The sequence below is a fragment of the Dermacentor albipictus genome, chromosome 10, assembly GCF_038994185.2.
Source record: "Dermacentor albipictus isolate Rhodes 1998 colony chromosome 10, USDA_Dalb.pri_finalv2, whole genome shotgun sequence".
Classification (NCBI taxonomy): domain Eukaryota; kingdom Metazoa; phylum Arthropoda; class Arachnida; order Ixodida; family Ixodidae; genus Dermacentor; species Dermacentor albipictus.
In genome coordinates this window covers 93363050-93376470 of record NC_091830.1, presented here as the reverse complement: position 1 = coordinate 93376470, position 13421 = coordinate 93363050, and the positions used below count along the sequence as shown (strand labels likewise).

At 45.2% G+C, this 13421-nt stretch overlaps 1 long non-coding RNA gene across 2 annotated transcripts; it reads left to right on the top strand.

Moving 5' to 3' along the window:
- Nucleotides 1-4549: 4549 nt before the first annotated feature.
- Nucleotides 4550-11809, top strand: LOC139050613 (uncharacterized). Of its 2 annotated transcripts, none has more exons than XR_011508973.1 (4): nt 4550-4838; nt 5979-6083; nt 8793-8937; nt 11717-11809. It is a non-coding gene; the product is annotated as an uncharacterized lncRNA (long non-coding RNA). The 2 variants fall into 2 exon arrangements; XR_011508972.1 differs by having other exon boundaries at nt 4550-4986.
- The last annotated feature ends 1612 nt before the right edge of the window (nt 11810-13421 follow it).

The following is a 13421-nucleotide window of genomic DNA, read 5'->3' as shown; positions in this document are numbered from 1 at the left end:
GGGGAGGCGCTGCGATCGCCGTGGTGTGCGAACTTGCTCACATCATCTCTGTCTTCTTGAAACGTTTTTTCCGGGATTTTCTGTGTATACCAGCCCAAATTTTGTATCATTCGAAATGTGAGACCACCAGGAATCTGTAGATATCACGTTATCAGCTGGTACAATTATTTTGCCAGGACTGCGACCACATTTGTGTTACGACCACGCCGTCGCCGCGCTAAGACTAAGCGCTTGCGCCAGGCGCTCGGGCTCCTAGGTGCTCGGCCTCCCAGGCTACCTGGCGCGTTCCCACGGGTGCCCGTGCGAGCACTGCTACGACGCACAAGCCTCTGGCAAATCCGCCAAGCCTGGAAGTCCAAGCATGTGGCAAAGATATTTCCCAAAAAGAGTTACCCGCCGAGATGGGCTGGTGTACCGCCCGTTCCCGTCGGTGTACCGGCCATCGGAACGACGAGAAATGGGGCCGAAAAGTATCCCAATAACAAAAATTAGGACGCAAGACTCTCCCTCTCGCTGTAGACCCAGGCAGCAAGTTGGGACTCTGGTTCTGAAGGCAGGGCGCATGCTCCCATTACCAGCAAATGACATCAAGATCATCGTCAGACCCAAAGGAGCACACAATATTTCCAAGTTCGGCAGCTCTTAAGTGTCTGCAGCCATTCTTCATGAAATGCAACTTAGCTCAGAAGACAGTCAAAAGGACACAATCTGCTCGTACAACCAGCAAAACATCATGGTGATCAGCACGCCGGGCCCGCAAATTGCGGACCGGTACGAAAGAATCAAGGCCATCTAACTAAAAGGGGTAACCCATGAGTTCAGCGCGTACGAAGCTGCCCCAGCTAATACTACCAAAGGAGTCATTACAGGCATCCCTCTGACCGATAACGCCCGATAAGTAGACGCTAACATTATAAATGATCGTAATCCTCTAGCCATAGTCGCCAAGTCCATCGGTTCCACCACGACCATCGTCATTGCCTTCGACGGACCTGACATCCCTATTGGAAAATCCTATTTAAATTCAAACTGGGTTATACAGGTTTAAACTGGTTCTAACAGGGACCTGTTTAGCAACAAACAGGTATAAACAGGACCAGTTTACACATGAACAGGTTTGAACGGGGTCCCGTTTGGCATGCAAACAGGTATAAACTGGACCAGTTTACACATGAACAGGTTTGAACGGGGTCCCGTTTGGCATGCAAACAGGTATAAACTGGACCAGTTTACACACGAACAGGTCTGAACGGGGTCCCGTTTGGCACGCAAAGAGGTATAAACAGGACCAGTTCACACACGAACAGGTCTGAACGGGGTCCCGTTTGGCATGCAAGCAGGTATAGGCATGACCAGTTCACGCAGAAATGGGTCTTAACAGGGGCCCTGTTTGCAACTAAACTGGCTTATACTTGACGCAGTGGCACCATATAGGGTCGCCTGTTTGTCACAAAAGCTGGTTTAATCTGGAGCTTTCTGGCAACTATACTGGATGGCATCATGCATACCAGTTTAATGCTTGAATATAACTGGGGAGGAGCTTTTTTATTGTTCGACATCCTGACAATTTAACACCTAGTGCTAAATTGGGCCATTATCAAGCTCTGCAGAAATTGCGTGAACACCTCGGAACATTCACAGACCAAACTGCGATATGCTAGCTGCGAATTTCAAACCGATTCCCGGTCCTGCCCAGTTGAAAAAGACAACAGGAATTCCTGCTGCAAATACAGAAATTTCTGTTGTACGACAGAAGTTCCTAACGTTTCTGTAGCTGCGACAGACATTTCTGACGTTACGACAGCAATTCTGACGTCGCAACAGAAACATTCGGTCGCGACGGCCAAGAGTTCTGAAGTCGCAACAGAAGCACATTCCGTCGCGGCCCTTTAAAATGTCAGCTTCGCATCGGTGGTGTACACTGTACTTTTCTCTTGCGCGGTATTCAATCGTGCTTCTCTGAAGCCGGCAATACTGATAGCACCGACACCGGTATTAAAGTCGACGTGGCCAATTGTTATAATTGTGCCGTGATGACGCGGCACCAGCAACGCACTACCGGCCTCCTCAAAATCGGCCGCTGATCAAAATCATACCATCTGCGGGAATGGCTGCGTATCCGATTTGTTTTATTTGGTAAGATGGGGCACACAGTCCTGTGGACTTACATGTGCGGTTACACTGACACATTAGTTAATTTCCCAGAAATATTGCACAAGCTTATGCGAAGCGGAAAAGAAGTTTTGGATTGTTCCACAAAGTTGCGTGAAAAGCTTTCTCGCTCGGGTCTCATTAATCTGGTACAGCGCTGCCGTGAGAAGCCAGTATACTGTCCGGATCAAGACTCACCCACGAGTGTTTATGTAGCTATTGTGCATTGAACGCACGAATTATATGCGAGCTCAAAACTGTAAAGAGCAAGAGACAACTGTCGAAATTAGCAGTAACGGTAGTTCTGAACTTAGTGTCACACATTACTTCCCCCCTCTTCTTTGGCTTCTGGATTGGATTGGCGCGGCTCGCTACGTGCTTGCGCGCGCTTTTCCGAGCGTAGATTGGTGTGCGCCTGGTTTCTGCACTAGGCTGTTATGCGATCGCTTTCTTGAGCGCAGATTGATGTGAGCCTGGTTTCTGCACTAGGCTTTTGCACGATCGCCTGCCACGCCTGCTTTTTGCACTGGGCTTTCAAAAGGCGAAGTGAGCGTCGCTTACTGCGGATGTGCAGCGCCGCGGGCCTACCGTGTATGGAAGCGCGCAGCAATGCCGGGAAACATTCGTACAAAAGCAAAGGGTCAGAAAACTGCGCTTTATTTTCCATTACTATGTCACACTGGGTAGCGCCGTGCGATCGCTTCTAATAAACGCAGAAACGAGTCCTTGCAGCGCATGTGCCCATTAATCGATGCCCACCATAGCCATATCAGGTGCGACTCGAGAAGCTGTAGAGTCACCCTGTAGCCGACGGAGTCGAGGTAGCGCTTCACCTTCTGCCAGTAGCTTTCGATTTTCTGGGTGTGAGCGCCCGTGATTGGGTCTACAAAGTTCATGCTGTGGTATACAGCCTCCCATTGCAAATTCAGTCTTGCTCCGTTAGCCCCCACCAAGTTCGGGATGCAGTTGTATGGGGCCCATTCATCACTGTGGATGGTGGTTCCCGGTTCAACGTTGGCTGCAATAATGGGGCCTAGCGTCGCCGCGTCTCGTCGGTCGACCTTGAATAGTCGGAGCTCCCCGGTGGTCACGCAGATCATGCCGAATACCCATGGTCCACGATCTGCAATGCCGCCGTAATTTTGGCGCTCGGCGGAACGTTGTCGCCCGTCATCAGGCGGCCTCGATTGTATTTTCGCTTGCCGCGAAGGAGGCATTCATCAATTTGCACAATCCTCCCGGGGCCACCGAGTGGGGGTCGCGCCAGCAGCTCGTCCCGCACGACCTCACGAGCGTAGTTCCTCCAGTCGGCGATGACATGGTCCGACAGATTAAGCAAGTCGCCGGTCATCTCCTTCATGAGCCACGTGCCTATGTTTTTGGTCACGCAGTACGTGAGCCAAATCACTTGCCGCCTGCAGTAAGCGACGCTCACTTCACCTTTTGAAAGCCCAGTGCAAAAAGCAGGCGATTGTGCAAAAGCCTAGTGCAGAAACCAGGCTCACATCAATCTGCGCTCGAAAAAGCGATCGCATAACAGCCTAGTGCAGAAACCAGGCGCACACCAATCTGCGCTCGGAAAAGCGCGCGCAAGCACGTAGCGAGCCGCGCCAATCCAATCCAGAAGCCAAAAAAAGAGGGGGGAAGTAATGTGTGACACTAAGTTCAGAACTACCGCAGTAACAACCTGCAGTGTCCCCGGTCACCGTTGTCTATTTCTGAATTTCTTATTAAATATGGATATCGGTACAGCAAAATTGATGTTCTAGCATTCCACGATGTACCTGTCGATGGTAACAACACATTTGCGCATATAGAGATGCGGCAGTTGACGCGGTGAAGTGAAAGCGCATCTGGGCTTTTAAAATGCAAATGTAAACAGCAACTCAGAGAAAGATTTATATTGCTGGCCTAGTCGAAGTGTGAGCGTGTTCGGCGTGGTGCGGTGGTAAGATGCTTGTCTCAGAATCGCGAGGTCCGCAGTTCAAATCCTGTGCGAAAGCTTTTTTTTTCTCTACTTTCATTTTTTTTTATTAATAATTTTTCTTATCCTTAAAGAGGTGTCTGTCAATTTTTAATCAAATATATTGATCAGAAGCTACAGAATTTTCGACTACAAGACGTCACACAACAGAGAACAGAACGACAGTCACAACGTCCCAAAATACGACAGACTGAAAATTTCCTGTTGTGTTATTCAAGTGGGTGAGACGTCTATAAGGCGTATGCGCACATTGCCGTCCTCTTCATTAAAAGCAACGTTGCTGAAACACGTCGTACAAGACGCTGTACGACTCGCATAACATCGAAATACAACGCCGTCACCATCCATGAAATCACCGAAAGCACGGTCGCTTTCGGTGGCGGCCTACAGATGGCAGCACAGGTAGCGCCGGTAAAGTTACAGGTGATATTATTTTGCCGTCTTCAGCCTTAGCTACATGTGAGTGCGCGCTGCATTGACGCCGTCCGATGCAGCTGTTTAATCGTGTGTACGCTGTGCCGAGAGTAATTGTGGTGCATTTTGTATTCATTGAGAATCACAAAACCCCTGGGACCGCGTAATGTAGCCCGCAGTATCCTTCGTGTGGTGCGCCGATGTCGAAGGTATGAGCCTTCGCCACTTTCTTTGTTCCGGGCTCACGAAAAGGATCTCCTCCTCTGGCACTCTCGCATCGTGTCACACTGTACGGAAGAATTTGATGAAAATTGTGCTTTTACGTCCTGTAGTTGATCCGCAATTCAACAGTGTGTGCGCCGGAAGGACCGTTGGTGCAGTCGATGCCGCGGCACCTGTGACGCTACAAGGAGCATTTTCCGAGTACGCCTAGAAAGGTAAGTCCGGCGCTTGCGCGCATTCTTCCTGTCTATGGTTCGTGAAGTGTGCGTTCTTGTACGTATCGCAAGATCCGTACAACAACCGAATCCGAATGAGTAAAGCAGCAAGAATTATAAATGTGCTTTTCAAATGGTTGTTCTTCATGTCGCATTGCACATTTAGCAAAAAGTTCCATGGAAATTGCCCTAAAACGTATTCATGTTACCAACAGCTCTATCTGTGGTTTATTTACTTTCACCTATGAAGCACGCTAGCGCGGGTGGTTCTTTGATCTAAATGGGCACAAAAATTCAAGCAAAGAAAGTTACTGCTTGTGTACATAATTTTTCATCGAGAAATGGTATAGGCATTTCCAGAAGTAGTACGTCGATGTGTCGTCTTCACAGCTAACAGCTGCGCGAGATAGCACCCGATTTCTTCGTCGACGCATGGCCAGATTTTCAGCTTGTATGGAAATTCGTCTGTTTATAGAGTGTCGTCAGATGACGTGTATTAGTGTCCTGTGTGTTTTCGTGTACTTGTAAAGGGTTCCGATCTTGCAGAGAAGCCGAAATTACAAAAGCAATGTTTCTTTTTAATCGAAAAATCTTTCTCTTTTCTGTATTGTCTCTCCAGAAAAAGAGGTGGTCTGTTGAAATTTTGTGCGCATCGTCCTTTGGGAGCAGTGCTTTGTTGCGCCGCATAAACAAATTAGGTTTTGGAACGCTTTTCATGTCCTAAGGAATTTTTTGATAGTACAATTCACATTTCACGTTATACAGCTGTACGTTTGTGTGAACTTTTTCATAGTAGATTCATGTTTGCTACAGTTCGATTTACGTGTTATTTAACCGCCTGTGATGTTACGGTCAGATACTTGCACAACCAGTTGCAGCTTCATGTAACTGGTTGTATGAGACTTTTTTCAAAATATGACGTGATCTTTCTATATCACAAGTTTGCAGTTTCAGCAGAGATTACAATAAATTAAGCATTTATTATTGTTTAGGGATGGCAAGATTTTGTGAACCAGAGGCACCTCCAGATATGCACCTGCGGCACTTCTGCAGCCTCAACAGCACGGCAAAGTACCTGATGTGCATGCTGTGACAAGGTGTGTGCAAAGCAGTTGCTGCCACTTACACGAGCTGCAGATTTTGTTGGTATCATCCATGTTTGGAAACTCTCCTGAATTTTCCGTGGGTTTACAAATGTGGGCTCATTTTACAATTTTATGGATGTCACTTTAGAAAGACAATGAAGTTGTGTTGGTTAAGATATTTTAAAGCTGTTGAGAGATTAAGGGCATGACATTGTTAAAATGCACGTAAAAATTAATTGTAATGGTACTTGTAATGGTTTATTATTAGCGATGCAATATCTCTAACGAGAACATCAGAGGGGCACTTGCTTTAGGGAAGTTTGGTCAGATAAATTCATGAAGCAGCATAAAGCGGCAGCAGCAAACACGCTGTAAAAGCTCTGTAATCTAAAGAAAAAACAAAGTTGTCAGTTACTGGTTTGAAGTTCGCTGCTGCTTTTTGTGCTGCACGACAAGTTAAATAATGGTTGATAATGTGTGTGTGACGTAATAGTTCTGCGCAAACACACGAGGTGGGGAGAAGTAATTATTAAAGGGAAAATCAGACATCGTAGCATTTGCTACAAAGGAAACCCGTATGTGTTCCTCAAAAGGAAAGCTGCACAGTTGAAGAAAAATTCGTCCTGGTCCGGGACTCGAACCCGGGACTACCACCTTTCCGAGGCAGCCACTGTACCATCTGAGATAACCAGGTGGCTAGCACATGGCAGGGCGAAGTCGAATTAGTTGACAACACGAAGCAAAGGCAAGGGTTTGACGTAATATTTTTTTCCCCTTTATTAATTACCTCTCTACACCTTGCGCGTTTCCGCAGAACTATTACGTCACACCCTTGCCTTTGCTTCATGTTGTCGACAAATTCGAATTCGCCCGGCCATCTGCTAGCCGCCTGGTTATCTTAGATTGTAAAGCGGCTGTCCCGGAAAGACGGTGGTCCCAGGTTTGAGTCCCGGACCTGGACGGTTTCTTTTTTTCAACCATGAGGCTTTCCTTTCGAGGAATCCGTACGGGTTTCTTTTGTAGCAATTGCTACGAGTGGGTGGATGTGCGATTTTCCCTTTATTAATAATGTGTGTGTGTATGCAACAATGGGGGTGCTGAGAGCAAGCTTTAAAATAATCTGTGTTATGTCCCCAACAAAGAATTTAGTGTCTGCAGCATTTTTACAAAAAATTATGTTCACAGGTTGGCAGGTATGACATAATGTACAACAATAATGTACAACACTTTTGCTGTAGATGCCATATTCATAACGTCCCTTTTCTGTCTACTTGAATCGTATATTTAGAATTTGGCCCACCTTCAGTTTGATCAAGGTTCATAGGTAGCCCCCTCTGAAATAAATATAATTACGAGCTATTGTAGATAAGCATGATATACCTACTCACTGTATTGTGACATATATTTTTAGGGACTGTGTTGTGAGGCATGCATATCCTTTTACCTGTATGTCTTGCAGCAGGTTGCCCGACAATAGCATAAATGCTCTGCCCACCTTTATTATTATGCTTTCATGTAGACATCTAACATCTGTGCCCACATAGACTCCATGTTCTTAATTACATTTTTCTAAGTATTCACTGTTGTGCATTACATTATTGTGTTACATTACTGTGCATTACATGTTTTCTTTGTTTTATTTTGGAGGGGCTATTCATTTCTATAATAGTACAGAGAATAGGACTTCAAAACAAAAAACCACGAAAGGTGGCTTAAAAGTGTATGATGCTTGGAATTCTACATTCCATCCCCTAAAGCGCTACCAGTAGTAAAACATTCCTAATTGTCTTTTTTATAAGCTAGCTGCCAGATACATAGTCCCATTATGAGAGTATGTTATTTTTTTTCTTTGGTCTGACTTGTTTTGTTGAAAGTTCTCCTTGTTAGTTCAGAATTTGTTTTCTTGCCACCTCATGCAATACTCCAACTGGAGACTATGAGCTATGTGTAAAATAAGTAAGTAAATTCCTAAAGCATGCAACAAACCATGCAGCATAGCATTTAAATGTTGCCAGTTTATAATGCTTCTCGAGTGCAGCGCAGCATGGAGCTTGAGGCTGATCTCTTCAGATGTAAAAAAAAATGCAGGTTATGAAAATGTGGTCCTACAAACTGCTGGTTACGCATGTCAGTCAGCCTGTTGCAGTGGTCACAAGTGAGAATGTAACCAAAAGCTGGGCGTGCTCGGCCATTTTGCATATGGCACAGGATAGAGCTTCGCCTCTGCTATTGCTTCTCTTATATTAATGGCCTCCGAGTATACATGCCGAGTTATGCTTCTGGGGACACTTATTAGTTAACCTTATCAGGTAATACCATTAGCCTTATGGGTGCTATAATGTTGCAGTGCCTGCAGGATGGCCAGCATTACAATACACATTAAAATTATTGTACAAGTCATGCAATGGTATCGAGATTGGCCCACCAAGTGACACCCTTTACTTACACTATACCCGGGATCAGCCCAGCTCACTCAGTCAGGGAGACATCCATGCATAAGGGGAGGGGTGTAGCAAATAGAGGGCGTTCGATTAATCTTTCTCACATAGATAGCTCATACATATAATGTTTCTTAAATTGGATGCGTTGTTGCTCAAAATGAAGTTACTTATGTGCATAATGTCAGCAATGCGATCCTATTTATGCCTACCGAAAGTTGCTTTGTTCACTGCCACTTTTTATATTGTTTCGCTTGTTATTCTAAGCTCACTTGTTTTATAGCTGCTATAGGTATGGCTGGACCTGGAGAAGAAGTGTAAGCAGACCATGCTATGTTGCTGATCTGCGCTGATCTCCACATCCAAGTTGGTCCCGTGACAGTTGGGCGCCATTGTGCCTTGCTTCATTGACAAGGTGATATAATATGGTGAGCTTGTACTTCAATATCGGTATTGAAAATTATGTTAAGGAAAAAAGACAAGGATTGGTCTTTATGATAGATACACTCATGTTCTTTCTTTAAGGTGTTCTTTTGACACTGTTCTGCATGGACATATATTTAGAGAATTATAACAGTCCTTTATTGCAAAGTGCCACGGCGCTAGTTTATGCGTTAAACTAGCACTCTTTCACCAAAAAAGCCGTATTTAGCACACAATTCACAAGGAAAGAAAGGAGGCAACAGGACAGAGTGCTACTAACAGTTCAGTATTATAGCTCGCACAGTAATATTGTGCAAAAGGTGAAAGGGGGAGAATAGATCTGAATACATATTGTTCGCAGAGAAACGAAAAGGATGCATCACATGGTAAGTGTGACATTTGTTTTACAATGATAAGAAGCAGTCTCACGGTCTAGTAATTCTCTGCATGGGGAGCTAGTGCTAGGTTCCTCGTCATACATATAAGAAAAGTTTCAGATATCTCTCCAGCGCTTTTGTCTTTTTATTTTGTCACGATCAAGCAGCTTTTAAACATAGGTGCATGTGCACCGAGAGTAGTGCACTACCACTGCTAACTGACCCACACATCAAGTTTGCTTGGTCACGCTGCCAGTCATTTATACATTTGCCGGTTTATCCGATGTAGCCTCTACTGCACGAAATAGTATGTGATAGACACTGCACCTGTGTACTGTACGTGCTTTCTTACATTATTTTTTTCAGAGATAGTGATGCAGGCCTTTTCATTATTTACATGCCTACACAACAAACGAAGCATTATCTGTGCTTAGAAAGAATTGTAGGAAAATCCAGCATGAGGCAACTGTTCTCAGCACGAAACAAACTTGATTCGTTGGTTTTCGTTCATTATTGCGATCACACTAAGGCAGGCAAGCTTGTAGGCTGTGCTTCTGCAATTTGTACAGCACACTGACAGCACTGGTGTGGGCCTCATCTGTGGGCTGACTGATGGCACCTTCTACGGCGCAGACCACTTGTGTTGGGCGAGGCACCAATGTTGACGTTTGTTCCCTTGTGCAAAACAGCAGTCCTAGGTTTAGAGTAGTTGTAGGAAGACAAGGTAAACATAACTTCCATGGCTTGAGTGGGCTCATTTCTCTTGGGGCATCTAGCTTTTTTTCTTGCAACTGTGTAGAGGTGCTTCCCTAGAGTCAGCGGGAAAATGGCATAGAGTTGTGCATTCAGGAACTCCTTAACAATGATCTGCCGTAGTTAGGGCCTTGCGAAAATGCACTGTCTGCCAAGTGGTAGAAGGTGCATTATTCAGCCACAGATTTCCTGTTGGCATGATTGCACTCGTGCTGTCAGTAATTTCTTGGCTTGCCGAATTATCTTGAGGCCCCACGCTGATGATGCTACCGATGTCTTCGTGTGCAGATTTTCAGGATGAGGTTTTTTGCTTTGCAAATGTTGTTGAAAGGTAGGTGGTGCTTACAGGTAGCTATTCTAAATATTAGTGAAATGAATTGGCCCATCTTGCTTCGTCAAACATCGTCACGCCGACATCAGTTGCACAAACAAAAAACCTGGCCTACTTGCAGCGTCGTGCACGAAGAAACAAACAAATCAGCTGCTGGATTGTCTTGGCATCGCATACTAAGCTGAGACCGGAACTGCTGTAGCTACAAACCAGGCAGAAACGATGATGATGAGCAGGGATTTGTAGTAGCGCCACTTCGTGGGGCACCAAGGAGGCTTCGTTCAAAACAAAAATGGCGTTCAGCAAGTAGAACCATGCCACGGTGAGAGTCGGTGCATGGTGCTCTCGATCAATTTGGCTCAAGGAGTGTCCGAAAAATCAGACGAGAGGTTGCAAGGCGTCCGAATTTTCGGAAGTTGTTATATATTATGGTCCATGGGGAGAATGTCGGTGCCGTGAAGCAGACCGAGTAATCATGTCTGGAAAATCAGTCGGCGACTGTACCTATACCTATGTGTCTATGTATACATAGGTGCAACAGTGTTTGCTATGATCTGTGCCAGAATTGCTGTTGCCCGTAGATGCCCAACATGTCGGGTGTCAAATTGTAAAATACCTTGCAAAAGTGATCTACGGAAAAATACCGCTTCTGCTATATTTCGCTTTTGCAAGAAATTTAGCGGCTGCTGGCACCTACCTTAAAAGGCTTTATATGGTCTTCGCATGGCCAGGGCCTTCTACTTTTGTTAGTTTACTTATCTCGAAATTTACCCCGGTTTTTATAACTTCAAGTTGGCGGGATCCCTAGTCTCCTTTGACATGTACCCAATAGACCTTACATAGGGGTTTTGGCATTTCCCTGCCATCTAAATGCAGCCATTGTGGCTGGGATTCAATGCCATGCCCTCTGCCTGAGCAGCGCAATGTCAGAGCCAGTACACTACGGTATTTTGCTGGCAGACGGGTTTAGTTTCTGAATAATTTATTATCTCAACCTGTCGGTGTTGTTTTTAAAGATATTTCATGTTTGTATTCTGTTGCTTCAATACTAGTAATTATTGTTAATCAAACGATGTGTCCATCTTTTTCCTATAAGACTTGCTTCAATCGCCTGCTAATTATGACAGCTTATTCTCCCACAGTAATCCATGTTCCCTTGAAACATAGGCAGTGCATGAAACCACATATTTTTCAATAAGATGTATTCGTTATCTTCTATGACTGGAATGCTGAACCTTTCTTATCTGTGAGAACATAGGCGAATTTGCCTATGTGCTAACCTGTTGCATGAGTCAAGATAAATTATTGGCTTTACTTTTTCAGGTGCCCTGCTCGCTCTCACCCAAGCAACCCACTCCAGTGGTCTTCTCTCGGCAGACTGGATGCATCGAAATACCGTTAGAAGGTCCAATAAACAGTGCTTGAGACATTTATGACATGCTTTTATTTAGGCCGGAGGACTTCAGGCTTAATGAAAGCTCAAATGGGTGTACAGAAATACCTACGTAAAGTATACTTGTCTTTTTCACTTACAAGTACATGCCAATACTTTGCCTGACATTTTTCACCCCAAAATTACACTTTACTGTGGATTTGTGTACAAACCATTACAGCAAGAAGCACTGCATTAAGACGAGTACAAGTAATCGAACATATACTAAACTAGCAAGAATTACATTTGCATACTTGTAGTATAAATATGAAAAGGAGGTACAATCTTCTTCAGGGTGCATTTTCTTGTAGGTCATACATAGAGAACGTACTCGTGGGTCATACAAAACTTGTTCATAATGTATCACATCAGTGTTGGTAGTGCTAATCAATTTATGCCGAAAATTGTGTTCCCTGCCATTTGTGTGTTCATCTTCGTATCGAGCAATGTACCAGGCAAACCTACATATGAAAGTGGCTTCTTGTTGCGAACCTAATGCAGATCTACTTCTCTTCAATGCTGATCGCAAATACACAAGTGCACAAAATATGTGTAAAGAGTAAATTATATTAAGCAACATCAATCCATTCTGAAAGGACCTGGTATGAATGTAGCAAAAAATAGGTCTGAACAGGGGCAAACAGGTCTGGGTTAGATAGGACGGGATTAAACGGGTCAGGATTAAACAGGATTTAAACGGGTCAGGATTAAACAGGATTTAAACGGGTCAGGTTTAAACAGGATTTAAACGGGTCAGGTTTAAACAGGAACAAACGGGATTTAAACAGGTCAGGACTGAACAGGATCAAACGGGGTCCCGTTCCATAACCCTATTTGATGAAACCCGTTTGAAAACAAATAGGATTTTCTAGTAGGGATGGATCGGTATGGCGCAACAATAGTCCCATGCTCCCTGTACCGCAAGCAGATCGATATCTGTTACCACTGCGGCCGTCTCGGGCACCGCATGGACGTGTGCCTGTTGCCCAATAACAAGATAGGCCGAGGTGGCGGAGCTCGCAACCCAGATCGAGATCATCACTGTGCACCCAAGTGCATTTTCTGTCGTGGATCCCATCCCACAGCGGACAAAGCTTGTACTGCCACATACAAAACACCGTACGTTATACGAAGACACCTCGGAGAACGCCGAGCAGCACAGCAATCAGCCCTTCAATCAGAAGATTTCCCGTCGATGGAGACTAAGCACCGGTCCCGGTCCCGCTCCCTCTCTAGACCGAGGGTGGGCCGTTCCAGATCAAGATCCACGTCGAATCCAGGAGCCAGATATACCTCAGAAAACGTGAGCTTCACAGAGGCCCTGACAGGCGTCTTGCAAGAGGGTCACGTAAAATACCCCCCACTGCCTAAACCCAACACAGATATCGAACACCTTAAAGGGAAGCGGAAAGGTTTTCCAGAAAAAAATGAGTGAAGAGCTGTACTACATGGTTTTCAACCCTCCGAATTCGAATGTCGCATGGAAATTGCGCGAAAGAAGCACAAAGAGATTTTATTTCGACGAAAAGTGCGGCAGCAGACTCGGGGCAGCTCGCGCGCCTCGTTCCCGCGTGTGAATGGTCGGGCGCCTCGTGA